The following is a 19,209-nucleotide window of genomic DNA, read 5'->3' as shown; positions in this document are numbered from 1 at the left end:
TCCCCCGGCCCCGGGAGCCGCGCCCGCGCTTGGCTGGAGCTGGGGCTTGTCACAGGAGGAGGAGTTCCTCCCTTGACATTTTCACAGCTCGAGAAGGAACAGGAGGGATTGATGACTCTGAGCCCAGGAAAGACAAAGAGGTGATACTGCCCTACTGGGCTTTGATAAACCCAGGCAACCAGCCACCACTTGTTCTTACAATCCCTCACTCCCACATATGCATGAGAAACGCTATTGTGGGGCTCTTTCAACATTGCTGCATACTTATTAACTGACGTGCTTTTGTTTTCTATCAAAAATCTTGTTTCTAAACCTCTCCTTATAACTCACCACATAGACACATGCACATACTAATTTTTCTGTCAAAGAAATCAGTACTGTAACATTTGAAGGGGAAAGTAAAAGACCATTTTAAACTACTTTTTTTTTCTTCTTTTCACCATTTTCTTTCATCAAATTACTCTTCAGCTCTTAATTTCACAGACATTGTGCTCAGTTTCAGTAGCCTGCAGAGGTCTGTGGAGGTGTGATTGGGCAAGCTTTTGCTAACAAAACCCTCTTCATTTTTTTTCTCATAAGCACAGTCTTTGCACCTTGCAAACCTGACACTCATACTGAGGCGCAGATTTGTAAAGGTATTTTGGCATCTCCCTCCCAGCAAGTCAGACTTGGAGATTTGGCTTTTCCAGTATGATAGTTTGCTCTTTTATTAGTTGGATTTTCCTCCTGTTGGAGGAATGGTAAATCTGATTTGACTTCTCTAGGGGCAAAATCACAGGAGCACAAGGCAAAATCCTTAAAAAATATCACCTGATTAATTCTCTCAGCTATCCATCAGGAAAAACAGGCACTTTAACTCATTTTCTCCCCACAAAGCAACTGGCTCAGAGTATGAGAACCCACTTCTAGTTCAGGGTGATGGCTACCTGGCTGGATGCAGCAGCATGCAGATGTATTGAAGAAAATGTGCCACAGCAGCTTCCTAGCAGGACTTCACAGCTTCCAACCCCTGAGTGCTTTTTAAGCACTAACTCAGTAATTATGCATCATGGACAGGCCTACTTTTTCGCCATCACGTCTACATTTCATTGCAACTTTGCAAAATGATCAAATGACTGAGATCTGGAAAGTTCATGCTCTCTGTCCTGTATTCAGGCTATTGCATGACACTACTGTGCCATTGAGGCACCTAGTGAAACTAATTGTCTTTGCTGCTGTCCTGCCTAGAGTGCCACAGGGAACAGGACCCTGTTGTGCTCACTTCTGGATAAGCACATGATGTGAGTCCCTATACTGATGAATATATTACATAAATGTAAGAGACACAGAGAGAGCAGGGACACACAAAGGAGTGAAACGATAAAGGAGCACACAATGCCAGGTCTCATCAGTGGTCATATCAGCTACAGAATGTGCTGCTCCCACTTGAGGTCAATGATTGGAATACCCTTCACAGAGGTGGAATTCTGTTGGAGGCACAAACCACAGCTGAGACTGCAGCTCAGCATGGATGTGTATCCAAAGGGATTGTCAGGCTGGAGATGCTCTGCTTGCTGTGTCCTGTAGGATGCTGCCTCTGAATAGCATCTTTTATGCCAGGCATCTCCATGATGGAACCTGAGATGTTAAAATTCCAAAACACCCACTAGACCCCAGAAAACTGCTGAAATGCATTCAAAATAGCAGAATTCTGATGTGGTCAATTAACCCCCTGCTACGGAGAACCCTGATGTCTCTGTAGAAATAAAATAAAAGGCAATAGTGTTGGATTGATGGCATAGCTGGGGAAGAAAGCAGCCACACCATGAGATAGTTCCTTATGAATTATTTATTGGGCTCTGCTATCAGAGCTCTGTTTAGCCTCTGTCCTGCTCTAGGTCATCACAAGCACATACCCCATGCCCTAGCTCAGAGCATTAAGCAGCCATGCCAAAGACAGGATCTGTGCATGACTGCCTCCAGATCCCAGCACATACCCATGTAGCCCCTATAATGGACAAGCACATGTATTATTAAGCAGCAGAAAGCACTTGTACAAGGCTGACGGCACACATGACTTATTTACACTGACCTAAAATAGCAGCACTTTAAATGATACAAACACAGAAGACTTTAAAGTGCTCCATGGAGATTTGTGAATACAGGAGAACCCTTTGGCTAATCCTGAAATACTGTTTTCTTAAAAAGTCATCTGATTTTCTTTTATGCACCTGCCTTTACTTTCCCTACCTAGAACTGACTTCCTTTGGTTTTCCCTATATATTGGATTATTAGCAGCTCGGTTATTAACAATCCTCCCACTTTTGTTGGCAGATGCAGCCTTTCAGAGCTGGCAGTTCCTAAGGGCTTAGGAATACTTTCCTGCAGGCTTGCAGGGTAGAGGACTCATGGGGTTTTCCCTTTTTTAGCTGAGATTCCTGTAGGAAAGTGGCTTTAAATGACCCCACTTCAGCTATGCCCGCTGGCCAGGCTTGGCATCTTTTGTCCCCACTGTCAGTGTCTGTTCAGGGACAGGGGCTGTGTGCCCAGATGAGGAGAGAGGTCACTGCCAGGGTGGCTGGGAAAGGCTCGTGGGGGTGTGCCAGGTTCACAGGGTGAAGGCCAGAACCAGTGAAATATTAAAATGAATGTGTGTGTGTGCAGGGTGGGGGGGGACCTTAAAGATTATTTAACCAAAAAAAAACCCCTCAGAGTCTGACTTATATGAAATTTAATTTAATTTATTTTTACACCAGCAGCTGTCAGTTCAAAGAACAAAAACAAAGTAGCCATCTGTGCTTAATTTCATAAATCTACTGTAGATTGTCACATGATAGTGGAACTTGGACAAAAACATGTCATGTGATTGGGTCCAGTCCCTTTAAAGTCAGGCTTTCATATATAGTCAGATGTAGTTGCAGCTATAGGCACGAGGCCCAACTAAGCAGGCAACGATGTGTCATGAACTGAGAGGGGTCAATCTGACAGAAATCCTGATTTCTAGGACTTGTATCATCTCCCCTTCTTTTCATGGCAGAATTGTTTTGGTGCTTTTTCATTATGTTATGTTTTTAATTATTGGTATTGGAACAAAACTATGAGCTTATTAGGTAATAGCAATGTCTGCAACATGAAATACAACATGAAATAACTCCTCTCCTGTGAGAGCTGCAATGGCATGGAAAAAGCAGGGTGCCAGGAAGCTGTGAAGTACCAAGGGTCGTTGCAGTTCATGCATTCCATTGGAAGCTCTTCCCTGATTCTTCAGATGTGACAAAAAGCATTTTCTTTAAACCTGCACTGTACACAGGTAAATCAGAGAAACATAAAGAAACGAGATTTTCTTTATCCATTTGAGAGGCAGGGCTAATAGAGAAAGTCAGAATGTGTTTACTCTCCAAAATCGTATTACTAAGAAAGTGCAAGGGAGAGAGATCAGAGGGGGTGTAATTAAAATACAGATCAAAAAGTCACATTTTTCAATTTGCCATGTGAAAAAAAAATAACAATCAGCTTGTCATATTCTCATTAAATACCAGATGGTTGAGCATGAGTAATAGATCTCTGGCTGACAGAAATCTGCAAACTCTTTTCTTTGGAGAGTTTTTAACTTCAGCAATCCGACCATATCAAATAGTCAATAATGCTATCAAGGTGAATGTATTTGTTTAGTATTTATATGCATGTATTTGTCTGTGCGTGCCAGAGCACACGTGCATGTGGGGTGAAATCCAGAACTGGGCCCCAGAGAAAGTAAAATTGATTCTTAGCAGGTAAATTTAGCTGCCTAACGCACTTACACTCTCACACTCATAGACACGAGTGTTTCTGAGGTTTAATGCTTTCCACCTTCTCATGGGTAATTAACTGATGACCACAGCCAGGCTGAAAGGAAAATGCCACAGCTCCTTTATCTGATGCAGCACATAACTATAAATCAGATTGTTGCTCTTGCCCTGAGCCCTGCAGACCAATCTCCTTCTTTCACCACTGCTGTTCCCTTCAGTGGGGATCCAGCAGCTGCAGGCAGCCCTGACCTGCTGCCTTTTCCAGGGCCAGGTCACCCCCGGACTAACTCCAGCAAAAGTTTTACCATTATCAAATTATTTCTCAGGTTTGCTGTCACTGGTGCTGTGTTACAATGACATTGGCAGGATCTGGCCATAGACCACCATTGAGATGGCATGAAAAGATAATGAACAAGATGCTTCTTTTCTTCCCCACATGATTTACTCTCTCAGTGTGCAACAAGGTGCAGCACAAGGATGTGGTCAGGAGGGGAAGCTCAGACCTAACCATATCAGAGGGTGCTCATGGAGGCAGCACCATCAGCATTGCTGGTCTGCTGAAGCCAAACCAACCTTTCTGTAGCCGAATTCCTTGCTGGACTGCAGCCATTTGCAAGGCTTGATAACAGCACAGCCAAATGACTGGGAGCCCTGAAAGGCCAATGTAATAAAGGAAACATTTAAGCCTGCCAGCAACACATGGAATTTCAAAGAAATCCTGCATGTGTGCAGAGGGAGCAGCCATGCTCCTCTTGCCTGCTTCAGCCTGTTGTGGAAATGAACACACACTGGTCTCTCTTGGAGACCTTGTGTTTTATTTAAATCCCATTACCACCACCCCCTGCCCCCTTCTTCTTCCTGTTGCTGTTTTCCCTTAACCTAAAAGAGGTAATTTTGAATGAAAGTAGATTATCTGGTCCTTGTATATGGAAAAACATCAATTACCGTTAAGGAACAATAGTTTTTGTGGTAGGAGTGTGGTAGCTTTATTCACCTACAAGTTTGGGCTGGACTGATACTTACAGTAATAGAGACTACTGCCAGAAGAGAGCTTGTGAGGTTTCTTGGCCTACTCTTTTTGCCAGTAAGGGATATTTCCCTATGGGATATTGTGACCAAACTTTAATTTTAAAAATTAGAAGGCATTAAAGCAGCACAAAGTAATAGCCTCCATCAGTGTACCTCACATTTCCAGCCAACCTGTTAGTCTCAGAACTTCTTCATTCAACCTACTGACACATCTGCTCTTGGCAGATCTGGATCTCACAACACTGTGTTGTTCAGGGATACCTAGAAGTGGTATAGCTACATTAGCACAATAAATTGGCAGGGTAGAGCACCATGCTAATAAGTTTGGACTGCTTCTCATGCTCATTCCTTTAGACCTACCTCATTTAGCACAACAACGTGCAGTGCAGATGTATCCACACACTGTCCAAGTCTTTGGGAACGACACTGTTATGGGAAGCTCAGAAAATCCATGGGTGGTGGGAACAGCGGTGAACCTGAAAAGTTTGGGCTCTCCTCACCCAAGGCTTCTAGTTGGTTGATACAGTGGTGTTTTCTTTGTCTACAAGGTCTTGGTGCCACTGAGATCTGTAGAAGTTTTGACACCTCCTACAGCTGTTCTAAAACTTTAACCTCTGTTTATTTTTCTGGTCAGAGTAAAAATGTTTTTCCAGTGATAATATGCTAGTCTCTCAAAACTGTTGCTTTCTTCTTAAATTTTATTCAGTTTTGCCAGTTTCATAACATTTTCCTTATGCACTTTTCATGTTTTTAGTTAATACCAGCATATATTACTGCCTGAATCACCTTTTTTGTGAATTGCCATCTTATCACGCCAGGCTCAGTTTTCAGCTGTTACTTTTTCAGGAGTTCACCCCCCATCTCCTCTTTTTCTCTTGGATTGACAAGGCTGACAGAGGCACCTGTAAGCACTTGCTTTCTTGATCCTGGCTTTAATGATTAGCTTAAGGAGTCTCATATGCTCCTGTCATGCCTATTGCTACCTCTGTCAACATTCTTTTCAACACAGCAGACTTTGATTGCGCTTAGAGACAAGGTCTGCAGCACCTGCTTTCAAAGGAAATGGAAAGGCAGATATTCTGCTCATGAAGATTGACTTAGTAATGGAGCCAAGGTTAACAAATTCACCTGGAGATTTCCTATGGCTCTTGACTCTGTGCTTCTCTAATCTGGAAGGATGTACTGATGGTAAGGTAACAGTATCCTCACCTGCAGACACTGACAGTGGTTTTTGGCAATTTCCACATTGTTTGGCTTCTCTTTGAGATCTTTTCACTCTCTGTTTAGCAGACCATGCCTTGATTGCCTGCCTTCTATCTACAGGTAAGGTGGTTTTGGAGAGCTGTTGATAAGCCTCTTTCATTGGTTTGCCTATTCTGCTTTCATCAAGACAACACATCCAGCCACCGATACTCCAAGAGACGCTTGACATGGCACAAGCCGAGAGGAAGTTTCCATCTGCATTTAGCCCACCTGAGCTGCTTCATCTCTCAGGTCTTCACAAGCAAGGTCAGATCGCAGAGTTGCTATTCGCTCATCAGAACAAAGGAAGTCTTTAAGCTGGTTTTACCACCCTATCAAACTTCTGTGGGTGAGGCAGGAGAGAACAAACTCGTTTTCAGGACTGCAGAGGTATACAAATCTCGGGGTAAGCAGATATACATATAGGTGTCTGATGACTCGTCTGATATACCTGATTAGTGAGAAAGGGTGCTTTTGAGGTTAAGACACTGGAGAGGATTCAGGAAATCTTGATTTTGTTCCCAGCCCCACCACAGATTGCCTGTGGCATCCTGAGTAAGTGTGTTTTCTTGTAGCTCAGATCACTGCGTGTGTAAAGGGGGCACAGGGCTATTTACTTCCTGGCTTTTCTCTCAGAAAGACAGGACAAGCACATAGAAAAGTGTCCCTAACCCATATGGACTCGCATCTCACTGGGATCTCTTAATACCATCAGTCTGTGAATCACAGTGCTCAAGGGAAGAGAGAAACATACACTTAACACATATATGTACAAAGGATGAACGGTTCCAGAAGTATCAGTGAAGTATCAGAAGTTGGCCACTTCTGGGAACAGTAATCATCTTCCTGGCATCTGTCTCTGGCAATCTCAAACTGTTAATGAAAATTTGAATCAAACAAGGACTGAGCATTTTATTTCATGGTTTGCCAGGCAGTTAAGTATTTAAATGCCTCCGTTTACCTTCCTTCATGACAATGCATATTCAGGTCCTGTCTGCAAGAACAACAGAATTGAAACAAATGCAGAGCAAGACAAAGCTATCTGAACAACTTGGAAGTAGTGGGCAGAAACACTGTATTTCTCTCTGTTCATTGGTCATACCAATTGCATTTATTACATGGTCATATCAGTCATATGGGTCACATAACATTAATTGTTAGATGAGACTAAGGAGGTGGCACTGAACACCAGGAATGTTTGGTATAATATGTCCATCCTCCTGTTAGATTCAAATTCTGTTCTTGCTGGCTGAATTACAAATACAACCAATCCCAGTCATTCAGTCCTCTACACTCTCCTGCAACCAAAAGTAAACATTATCATTATTTGCAACAGCAGTAACATTAATGAGTGAGAATCTCCAAAGATGGCCTGTTATGTGGTTTTTTTGGTTGCTTCAGTGGTCTTTCTACCCTTTTAACCCATTCTAGGTTAATATTCAGAGATCATGCTTTGAGGCTCTGTCTTGCAATATCTTGCTTTAAGGCTGTTGTAAGGCATTCTCTTGAGAGTCTCTTTTCTTGGCAAACTCTTGTAGCAGCAGGCTTTGTAGGCAGACTTCTTTCATTACATAACCTTTTCCTCTTGATAGGGCATCTGTAGTACCGGAGGGAGGAGGATGCCTGATGCAGACAGGTTTTATCCTCCCACCTTATTTTCATGTCCATGCATTTTCTCCTCTTTAAGAGAACTCTAATACTTCCCCTTGCTACTGAAAGTAGGTGGAGGAACAGTCAGTTTTTCCTATCCTTGGCAAAATGTTTTCCTGGCACTGTTGCATATTGTGGAGCAAGGAGCACAAGCACTCTCACTGTTGCAGTGATGCAGGAGGAGGAGCTGTGCTCCAGCTAGATTTCCTGGGCAGGTATGTGACCCATCAGACATCCACTGACAGCACCAATGGAACACTGACATGAGCACCTGTATTGGATTCTCCGCGTACAGCTGATACTACAGTGGTGCAGGAAAACACGTGGGATCACCTCCTGGCACACTCTGAACATGCACAGTGGAGTGGGAAATGCCATAAGGTTTTCTGGGAAACAGGCCTTTCAAACCTCATAGCCATCTGAGCCCACCTCCTTGGGAGCAGAGATTTAAACTTGGGTCTTACATTCTGGGGCTATATCCTCATCCCTCAGCCTTACAGAGAAAGGTAACAGAGCCATGTTTGTTTTATAATTGAGTGCAGGTGTTTAATTAGCTATGACAAAGTAGATCAGATTCAGCAGAGTATATTAAGGAAGTCCCGTTCCCAAATATTTGAGAAGGTGGTGATGAGGACACTCTCCTCAATGGAAGACCAAGGCTCAAATCTGCTTTCTGATCAGATGTGGGGGTGAGGAGAGAGGAGGAAGACTTGAAAGCAATTTCCTACCTCTTATGTGGCTAAAGGAAAAATATGGGGGAGATAACTGTTCATTGTTTTTTAGTATTTTTTTTTATCTCTGAGAAAGGATTTACAGCCAGGCCTCCCAGAGGAGATAGGTGCCACCTTCTCTCCCAGTGGTAGCTATAACTGCCTCTGCTTAATTGCTTCACCACTTAGTACTGCACACCACATGGCCTCTTGTAGACATTTCTTATCCAGCAGCTTGGGCAGCTTCTTTTTCTACTCTACAGCTTCTCTAATCCCATCCTGAGGCATCAGATTTACTTTCTCCCCTACACCAGACCTGGCACCCTAACCTGGTCTCTAACCAGGGCTGAGGATTCCAGTATACTCTGGGGCAAATGGAAGTTAAATATTAAACCGGTGTGGTTTTCCTCTTTTGGTGTGAAATCTCCTTTTGCCTTTACTATGAACATGTTGGACAGTAAGGAAAGCAGTACTTCTGGCTGAAGCATGCATACAATTAATCAAGTCTTGTGATCCTCTTTGTCTGAGATCTTTGGTAATGAATTCCCTCCGGCTAAAATGACATGTTTAAGGTCCTTGTGCTGTTAAACTCAGCCTGCTTTATACTTTCTGCTGTGTGTATGGGACTTGCAGAGAACTGGTAAGAGGTAATGCTTGTATTCCCGCTGGTACATGACTCTGGCTTTATAGATCAAAAAGTTTTTCAGAAATCAGCCAGGAAAAAAAAAATATTTATTGAAAGCTTTTTTTTTCTAAGTGAACAAGTTGGGTTTGTATGGGATGTTTCCCAAATTCTTTGTTTTGCCATGGAAACTTATATTCTGCCGTCTTACACTTAAATTACATTTACTTAAGTGGAAAATATCAGAATTACCACACATTTTAACTTCCACAAAATTTCCTGTGAGAAAAAGTAGAAGCACGGAGGAATAAAGCAGTGAAAGAGGTAGCTTGTTTTTTAGATCTGTGATTCTGACACCAGAGCCTATCTGACAAATAGAATTAGTCACATTTTGTAACATTTTATTTCACCGCTTTCACTACTCTGGTCACTATTCCTCTAGCCTCAGCATTTCAGGAAGAAGAAAGAGGAGAAGAAAAGAGTTAGTTTTTGTTTCAGGACAGAGTCACCCTTTTGACTTAGCCAATGCAAAAGTTAAAGCAGCATGTTCCTGTCACAGATTACCCTGTAGATACCCTGGGCCTGTGCTTGTTGGCCCTACTGAAGTCCTAACTCCCTTCAGAAGGATGCTAATTTTCATCGATGGTTGAACAAGTCTTCAAAGTTCTCCCCACCTGCTGATGTGCCTGGACCTGGCACACATGGGCATTAAAAATGCGCATTTCCCTAGTTTGCTTCCATAGCCCGATTTTCCACCTCTTGCAAAAAGTGGAAAGTGATCCACAAGTCTTGTCACATTCTTGTTGGCATGGCAGTGTTTTCTAACACACTGAGCTGTGGCTCTATGACATCCACCAAGTAACCTTTTAAGTGACACTCTTCTACACTCCTTCCTGGATCCAGTAGCTGGTGTTAAGAAGCTCACCAGAGCTTTACTTCTTGGTTTCCTGTTCTGCAGGTCTTCAGGTTAATGTTTCTAGCTTTAATCAAAAAAGATGACATCAACAGGAATCAAACTGTAGGCTTTCCCGGTGCTGATTGTAACCTTTATTGTTGGTTAATTGATAAAAGTGCTAAAAGTCTGTTTCAGAATTTCTGTTTCATAAAAATGTCTCCTTTGTTGAAGTATCAATTAACCGTCTTGGTTCAAAGTTTATTTCTCTTGCGTGGAGCCATTTATTCTGTAATAATTGTCTAGATTCTGACATTAAATACTGTAATTTCTCCTGCTATGTTTAAAACCACTTCCAAAAGCTTCTATATTTTATTTCCTTGCCATTTTCTACATAAATAGATGGAGTTTTTTCATGCTTGGGGAGATTAATAAAACCATAGAGTAGATTGTGAAATTCATCCCAGACCAAAATACAATGAGCTCCATTCCAAGACCTCCTGCAGGCTCCATTTCTTTAATTAAATATATGCCAAGGTTCCTCTCCATGAAGTAAACATATAAAACTGCATATTTGAAGGCAATTATAAGCTACTGTATTTTGACATTTCTTCACTGCAAATCTTTTAACCTTTATTAAGGGAATTCTGGTTGAATGGAATTCTACTTGAGATATATATAGCAAGAAAGCTTAATGTCTGTATGAAATTATGGACAAACTAAAGAGAAATCACAGGAAATGTGAGTAAATGAAACCCTGATTTTGGTCCTGCCAAAGGCTGTGGCCAGGAAATGTTCATCATTAGCAGGAGCTACATGATTGTACTGAAAACTGTACCTTCTGGGTACTAACACCTTCTGGGTACTAACACCTTCTGGGTGTTAGTCGCGGGGAATCTTCACCTTTCTTCATTCAGTCTGGCTTTGCTGGTGCACAGAACACCGTGTTTCCAAGGCTTGCTGCAGTAGTGTCATAGGAAAGGCTGGTGTCAGACTGGGCAGTGTAGTGGGGTGATGCTGACTGGATGCCAGACACCCACCAAAGCCTTCTATAGCTGGACAGGGGAGACAAAATATAACAAAGGGTTCGTGAGCTGAGATAGGAACGGCGAAAGATCTCTCACCAAATACCATCACGGACAAAACAGACTCAAATTAGAGATATTAACTGAATTTATTATGAACAATATCAGAGGAAGATAATGGGACATAAAATAAAACCTTAAAAATATCTTCTCCCCACTCCTCTCTCCTTTCCTACTCTACCTCTTCCCCTCTGGGAGCCCAGGGAGATGGGGAATGGGGGTTGTGGTCAGTTCATCACACATTGTTTCTGTTGCTGCTCGGGGAGAGGAGTTCTTCCCCTGCTTTACTCTCCTCTGGTCACAATTACTACAGCACAATATCTTTAAATTTTTTTTCCTTCTTCCTAAATATGTTATCACAGAGGTGTTACCACCATTTCTAATTGGCCCAGCCTTCACCAGCAGCATGTCCATCTTTGGAGCTGCCAGAGATTGGCTCTGCAGGACATGGAGAAAACTTCTGGCAGCTTCACACAAAAGCCACCCGTGTAGCATCCCCATTACCAAAGCTTGGCCATGCAAAGCCAATACAGGCAGATGCTGTGTGTACAAACCCAGATAGCCAAGACAAAAGCCCTCTGCTCCTGCACTGTTTTGTTTTGAATGGAATAAGACATCAGTTGCCTCCTTCTCTTTGGTCAGTCTTTCTCTGTCACTAATTACTTCTGACAGTGAGTGGTGTGAGATATGGGTGTGAGAGTGACTCTGGACAAATAAACAGAGCAGGATGATCTGGAAAGAGGAGCACTGACTGGGGAAGCATTGCTCCAAGGGAGGGACATTTGCAGGTGTGTTGACACTGAAGTGGAGGACACAGGAAATTCCTGGTGTGTATGGAACTTCTGCCCTCAGGAATTGGGAGTTGATGTGCTGTCCATGGCCATGCTGTGAGTGGGATTGCTGAGTCAGAGGTGGGTAGTGGATGTGCAGGGGAGCTATCAAAGTCTTAGACTGTACCCAGGTTTCCACTCCCAGAGGAGGCCAGAGTTCTGCTGACCCTTGTATCTTTATCTCAGACTATCAGGCATGCCTGGTATTTTCCAAAAACTACTCTGGATGTCAGGGGAAAGGCAGAGAAAACTTTTCTGGAGAGGACACAAGAGAGGTGAAAGTAGAAGTCATAGGTAGGGTTCTGTTTCAGACGTGGCCTGGAGCAGCAGAAGCTTCTGCAGCTGCCATTGCAGACACTGGCGTGTAGGTTCAGTCATGTGGGAAACCCCTGTGATAAGGGAAACTTCCTGGCAAGGAAACCACAGCTCCTGCTCGAGCTGGGAGACAGCAGCATGCCCACAGTTTGGGCATCATTTTGAGCAAACCCAGCAGTGTTTGGGAGCTGCTGGAGGCTAGGGGTTTGCAAACTCTCCACATGGTCCTGCCTTGCCTATAACCTTGAACTTTGCTTAAACTGGGATTCTGTCCTGGGAGCACAGACCAACACATGCTGCACTTTATGTACTATTAGATCTGAGCCTGTTCAAACCTGCTGACTTGACAACAGACTACTAGATGAAAGCAGGCTTAGTTCACTTAAAATCCAGAAATAGAGAGTTCCAGATGAATTTTCTTACATAGCACGGTTTCCAGCTTTTTCTTTTTATTTTTTTTTACTGGTAATCATCCTACCATAGGAAAGAAGGACAGAAGAATAAAACTTGAACTTGCCATTCTTAGCTGGTCAAAAGAGATATTGTGTCTCCGTAACTCCAAATTTTCCTTCCAATACATGTGTTGAAAGTTTGCCATGGATATTTTTTTGCCCTTTAAGAAAAAAAATTAGATGATCCATCTATAAGAGAATCTCTGACATCAATTGGTAATGGATACTGCACATTAAAAAGATTCATTCTGAACAGCTCCTGCCCCACACAAACCATAAGCCTGTTTGGCCTGACCTTCTGTGGCTTTTCTTGCCTGCAGAATAACTCATGAAATTTTTAGCATTCCTGCAATCATAACATCTGGGCCTCATTTTTCTATACTTTGGGAAAAAGGGGGCAGCGACAAACATACTTTGAATTTACATCCTCTTTCCTCTGGTTTTCTATAAGTCTAGAATGAAGATGCTCAAGCACAAGTTTTTGCTGGTCATTTCTGGCTGCCCTCCTGAGAAGCCGCCAGCAGAGTGAAGGGGGGGAGAGGAGGCAGCAGAGTGATCCTGTGCATACAGCACGGGGTGCTTCAGAGGAGTCACTTATTCAAAATATTCTGTGTATTGGGTTTTGGTAGTGAGGATGGCTGTAGGGGTGGCTTCTGTGAGAGGGTACTGGAAGCTCCTCCTGCATCAAGCGAAGGCAATGCCAGTGGGCTCCAAGATGGATACAACACTGGCCAAGGATGAACCCATCAGTGACAGTGGTAATGCCTTGAGGGTAACGTTTTTACAAGAAAGGGGAAAAAATGCAGCACAGGAACAATTGCAGACAAAGAAAGGACTAAGAATGTGTGAGAGGAAACTCTCTGCAGACACCCAGGTCACTGCAGAAGGAGGAAGAGGAGGCATTCTGGGCATCAGAGGTGAGATCCTCTACAGCCCATGGTGCAGTCCATGGTGGAGCAGCTGTGTCCCTGCAGCACATGGAGGTCCACAGTGGAGCAGAGAATCACCTGCAGCTGCTGGAGGACCCAGTGTCAGAGCAGGAGGATGCCCAAAGGAGACTTTGACCCCATGGAAATCCTGCACTGGAGCAGCTCTTGGCAGAACTCATGGACCTGTGGAGAGAGGAGACGATGCTGGAGCACGTTTGCCAGGAATTGTGATGCTGTTGGTGACCTATGTAGGAGAATTCTGTTCATAATGGACTGCACTCTGAGGTAGTGATCCACACTGGAGCAGTTTGTGAAGAGAGGCCTTGGGAAGTACTCAGATTGGAGAATTGCATCTCCTCTGCAGGGACCCCATGTGGAACAAGAGAAGAGTGTGAGGAGTCCCTCTGCTGAGAAGGAAGAAACAGCAAAGCTAACTTGATCAACTTTTCCATTTCCTAGCAGCATTGGTAGGGAGGGAGGAGAGGATCTAGGAGTGAAGTTAAACCTGGGAAGAAGGGAGGTGTGGGGAGGAGGTGTTTTTTAAGATTTGTTTTTATTTCTCATTATCTTATTCTTATTTGATTGGTGACAAATTAAATTAATTTTTCCAAGTTGAATCTGTTATGCCCATTAGCTCTTCCTCTCCTTATCTTGACCCATGACCCTTTCCTTGTATTTTCTCTCCCCGTCAAGCTGAGAAGTGACAGAGGGGCTTTGGTCCGCACCTGACATCCAGCCAGGGTCAACCCACCACATGCTGGAAGATTTTTGGCAACCTACTAAAAATACAAAATTAATGCTGGTATGTGAATTATGCTTTCTCTTGTGCCTTCAACAGATCTACAAGAGTTTCTCTCTTGCACATCACTAAACTTTGAGCTATGCACATTAAAAGGAATTCAGTGATTTGAAGAAAATCATCTTCCTGTACTTGTTGCAAAGAGAAGTTAAATAGTTTAAAAAAAAATTATGATCCTTAGCATTTTACTCTTCTCTAATAATTTACTTTTGCATCAGCTGCACTTCGTTGTGCTACATCATAACCTGTATCTTTCAATGTCCATTCTGATGGACAAAAGCATTATAGGATCAATGCATGTGTTTGGGGCTGGAAAGGGTAAGATTTTGATACAGTCATAGGCTCATTAACTAAAGGAGTACAGTACTGCTTTGTTGTTATGATTTGATAGAATGCTTGGAAACAAGCAAAAGATCTGTTTGTGTTTGTGAAGGAATAATTCAGCTTCGTGTGGATGCCTTTTATTTTTAGAGAAATGTGTCTCCCTTAGACCCTTGTAAAAATAAATTGTGTGGAGCAGAGGGACATTGCCTGCATGCAGAATCAACTATTTGCCAAATGTTTTCTTTGTTTAAAATATGCACTTGCTAGACTGAAGCCCAAACTGCAAAGTTCAAACCAACACTCAAATTCTAAACAGCGCAGACTTTAAAGTCACTGAAGTCCAACGGGGAATCATGGCACTATAAGCAGTCCTGGAGTTAAATTTTTACAGCAGCCTTTGCTTACAAAATATCAGAAGAGGTGCAAGTGCTACCACCTGTTTCCTTCATCACCACTCCCAGTTTTTTCAACAGCTCTGCGGTTACTGTGCTCCGCCAGGATGGGAATGACCCAAGTTAGGTTTTTGGAGAGATGCTAAAGCATTTGAACCCATGGACTCTCACGGTGTGCTCAAGAGGGTCTCCTTCAGACAGTCCTGCAAAAGGACACTGTTTTTGTCAAATGCTAGATTAAAAAAAAAAAGTATTTGAGTATGAATATTTTTTATCCCAGGCAATATTACCTGGAAGAGAGAGACTAGGGTAGCAAGCCTTGCTCCAGCAAAAACTTCTTTAGGGTAGAATACTCTAGCAGGGGTTGGAGCTAAGAGCTGGAACCAATTTTAATTTTTTTTCCTAAGTGGACAGCTTCATCCTCACTAAGTTAGTGTCAAGGACATGCTTTGTGTCCCTGTCTGCCTCCTTTAGCACACAGGATTACTGTGGGCAGGGCAATAACTGAAAGCCTGGATTTGGGAGGGGGTGATGGGGAGCAGGGAAGGGATGTCTCCATCAGCACAGGAAGGGCCACTCTTTCACATCCCTAGGGAAACACATCAAGCCATTGGATAGAAGTACAGGGAATCAATGGCCTGATATTCCTTACCCACCCCAGTTAGGTATGCACATTACTATATAACATTGTTGATCAGGGACCATAATCAATGACAGCCTTTGGGGGAATTTTAGGTGACTGGTCACACGTATATGTTCATTTAGTTTAATAACCTATGAATAACTTTGCAGACAAGGAGTTAAAGGGTTTTTTTAAATCTAATTTTTATCTTTAGTGAAACATAACAAAAGACAACAACTAGTGGTAATAGCTCCAGCATATGAAAACAGGAGATTTATCATTCAATATATCACAGTGCATGGCTTGAACCTTCAGAGCTGCTTCTTAGCAATTTTAAGATGATACCTGTGGGTGTTGGGCAGTTGAATGCTTCTAGATTCTTGGCTCCAAGTGTTCCTTCACAAGGCTATTCTGTGAACCAGGTTCAAAGCTTTCAGTGGGGAAATCTCCTGTGAAAGACTCGTGCTTCCTCTGTGATCCCTGGTAATCTTTCCCTAAGAGGAAAATCTGCATTACTGTGGTTTGATTTAAATATGCAAGCAGAATTTGACTTCTTCTCTTACTCTGTAATTAATATATAAAGTACCCATCTCTCGGCAACATCTCTGGGTGGTGTGTAACACAGGAGCACTCAGCCCACCTGGGCTGCACAGCTGGGGTTTGCTCCTGTCCCCAAAGCGGACACTGCTGGGCAAGGAAAAGCAAACTGAAGGAAGGCTGCCGTGCTCAGTGACAAGTGACCTGAAGAGAAAGGCCTAATGTACCCAGCTGGGATGACAGCCACCGAGAGACCCCAGTGGACATCCTCGGGGAAGAAGCTCCATAGACGGGGTCCCCGCCGAGAAGGTTCAAACAGCAAACCCAAGCGCAGCTAAACTGTACAGTTAAAAAAAAAAGAAAGAAAAAAAGATAGTTTTCATGTTCCATAAGGCTATGATTATGTGATATACATATTTTTATTCAAGATCAAAGCCTTGTTTTTAATAGTTAAATATTCACATATGCAAATGAGCTTTGATTTGCATAAAGTGATAATTATGTTATTCATTAGGACTTGGTAAATGTTGTGTTCAAATTCCATGATCATTTTGCTTTAGGGTTACTGAGAAACAAGTTTATGATTTTGAGGGAAAATCTATTGTGAAAGTAAACGGCGGAGTTTATTTCCACCAAGCCGGGATGATTTCCCTACCTCCTACGTGCCCAGGATGGCACGTCCAGTCTAGCCCATTGTATCAGCTCATGTCTGCGGGGAGGCCCAGGGCTGCTGTCCCTGCAAGGTCATCTGTCAATGCCAGTCGGGGAGGGGGAGCTGTCATTCTCCCGGTGTCATTGTCCCTTCCTTCCCAGCTGCCCCGCCGCGCTCTGCCCGACCGGCTCGGGGCTGCGGGATCACTCCCGCTTCCCTCCCTGCTTTCCTCCCGCTTCCATCTCTTTTCCCTCTCCGCTTCCATATTTCTTTCTTCCCGCTTCCCTTCCCGCTTCCATTCTGCTTCTCTCCCTCTCCCCCCCCGCTTCCCCTCCCTCTTCCATCCCGCTTCTCTTCCTCTTCCCTTCCCGTTTCCATTCTGCTTCTCTCCCTCTCCCTCCCTCTTCCATCCCGCTTCCCTCCTGCTTCCCTCCCGCTTCCCCTCCCTCTTCCAGCCCGCTTCCCTTCCTTTTCCCTTCCCGCTTCCCTCCCTGCTTTCCTCCCTCTTCCATCCCGCTTCCCCCACTTCCATCCCTTTTCCCTTCCTCTTCCCACCCACTTCCCTCCCTGCTTCCCTCTCGCTTCCCTCCCTGCTTCCCTCTCGCTTCCCTCCCCGCTTCCCTCCTGCTTTCCTCCCTCTTTCCTCCCGCTTCCATCCCTCTTCCCTCCCCGCTTCCTTCCCGCTTCCCTCCCTTTTCCCTCCCTCTTTCCTCCCCGCTTCCCTCCCACTTCCATCCCTCTTCCCTCCCCGCTTCCCCGCCCCCGCCCAGGCGCGCCTTCCCCTGGGTCAGGAGGAACAATGGAGGAGCAGGACAGGGCAAGCCTGTGCCGAGCTGCAGACGCTTGATAAATGGATGGGCAGGCAGCAAGTGACAATATGCAGACAAGTGATATCATTTGCAAATGGATCCGGCAAGGGAAGCACGAATATAGAGAGGAGGGAAGACAAAGTCAGGGGCACGGAAAAGGTTTCTCGTTAACCCTTTCAGGAGAGTGGGCAATATGCTAGCTTGGATCTCTGGGAAAAAAAAAGGTTGGGAATACTGCTTTTTGGTCCCTCACTTGCCACCTCTGGGATAGTGAAACACCCCATGACATTCATTGCTTTCTTAAAAAATGCTTTTTTAATATCTTTGGCCTTGTCTCCTGATACATAGAGATGGGCATCTTGGGAATTACCTGGGATGTACCTTCCTTAACTCCTTCTTTGGAGAGATTCCCGCGTCCTTGTTCACAAGTGGAGGTCAGTGCATCAGAGTAAGGCCCAGTGCTCGGGCTGCACTGAGCTCACCCTTCAGACACCCCAATGCTGACATCACCCCATCAGCCTGGTGAGTCAGCATCCCAGGAACACCCCACATCCCACTGGCAGGCCAGTGGAAACAGGAAGGGATGGGGACTGCTGCGTGTGCAAATGGCTCTTCAGGAGGGGCTTATGGAGTGAGACAAATTGGCAAACAGGAGAAAGGAGAGATGCTGTGCATGTTTTAAATATTTGTGTATGTAAATACTTTGTAAAGGTCAGTCATGAGATTAAATCCCCTCCTTTCCCCAAACCCTTTCTAAACACTGGCATGAGAAGCAATCATCATCCAGAAGACTGAATGCAGAAAGAACTAGACAGTCTACTTAAGGTGTAGGACCAAATCTTTTTTCATTACAAAACTGTTATATGTCACTCCTTGTGACTAACAATCTCCGCCTTTCTTTCATGTGTGTATTTTTTCTGGCCTCAGTCACGCAAGAAGTTTTATATCCATGCTGTTTGCTTCCAATGAACATGGGCTGTGTTCACACATCACAAGATACGCCTTCCTGTCTCAAACCCAGTGGTGCCAGTGGAGTGGATCCTGCCCTGCTGTGCTTAGACTGTCATGGTGCATGCAAAGGAAGTCTTGGCATCTGCTTGGAGAACATGTTCAGGGATGGCTGGTGGGGCAGAGCACTTTGGGATCATGGAGTTACTCTCAATCTGCTTGTGGCAGCATCCACTCTGCAAATGAACCCCATGCAGAATTTCCAAGACCATGAGATGAGGAGTGTGTCTACAAAAGCTTGGTGACCTATAGTCACAGACTGTGTGTAGAGGCAATGCCATGACCAATTTTTGGGTTTATGCTTTGTTCTTTGTACAGAGCAGGTTTTTGACAAAAGCTGAACAGATCTGTAGAATGCTCTCAAGGTGTCACAATTTTTTCTCTGCTTATGACAGACCACTCTCTTAGAGGTTTGAGGATGTTTCCAGCACAGACCCCACAACTCATCTAAACTTAAGCAACCATCAGCCCCCTGTTTCATGACAGGTGGCTGCATTGGCTTGCACTGAACACTGGCAAAATGAACTAGATCAGGATATAATT

At 44.0% G+C, this 19,209-nt stretch overlaps 1 long non-coding RNA gene across 1 annotated transcript; it reads right to left on the bottom strand.

Annotated features, from left to right (window-relative positions):
* Positions 1–15,916: 15,916 nt before the first annotated feature.
* Positions 15,917–17,090, bottom strand: LOC148223422 (uncharacterized). The gene is made up of 3 exons (XR_015804338.1): positions 16,853–17,090; positions 16,247–16,536; positions 15,917–16,154 (listed from the first exon to the last, which is right to left on the bottom strand). It is a non-coding gene; the product is annotated as an uncharacterized LOC148223422 (long non-coding RNA).
* Between the last annotated feature and the right edge of the window lie 2,119 nt (positions 17,091–19,209).

This window comes from Sturnus vulgaris, chromosome 6, assembly GCF_052056855.1.
Source record: "Sturnus vulgaris isolate bStuVul1 chromosome 6, bStuVul1.hap1, whole genome shotgun sequence".
Lineage (NCBI taxonomy): Eukaryota > Metazoa > Chordata > Aves > Passeriformes > Sturnidae > Sturnus > Sturnus vulgaris.
The sequence above is the reverse complement of the archived record's forward strand: the minus strand, read 5'-3'. Positions and strand labels throughout refer to the sequence as shown.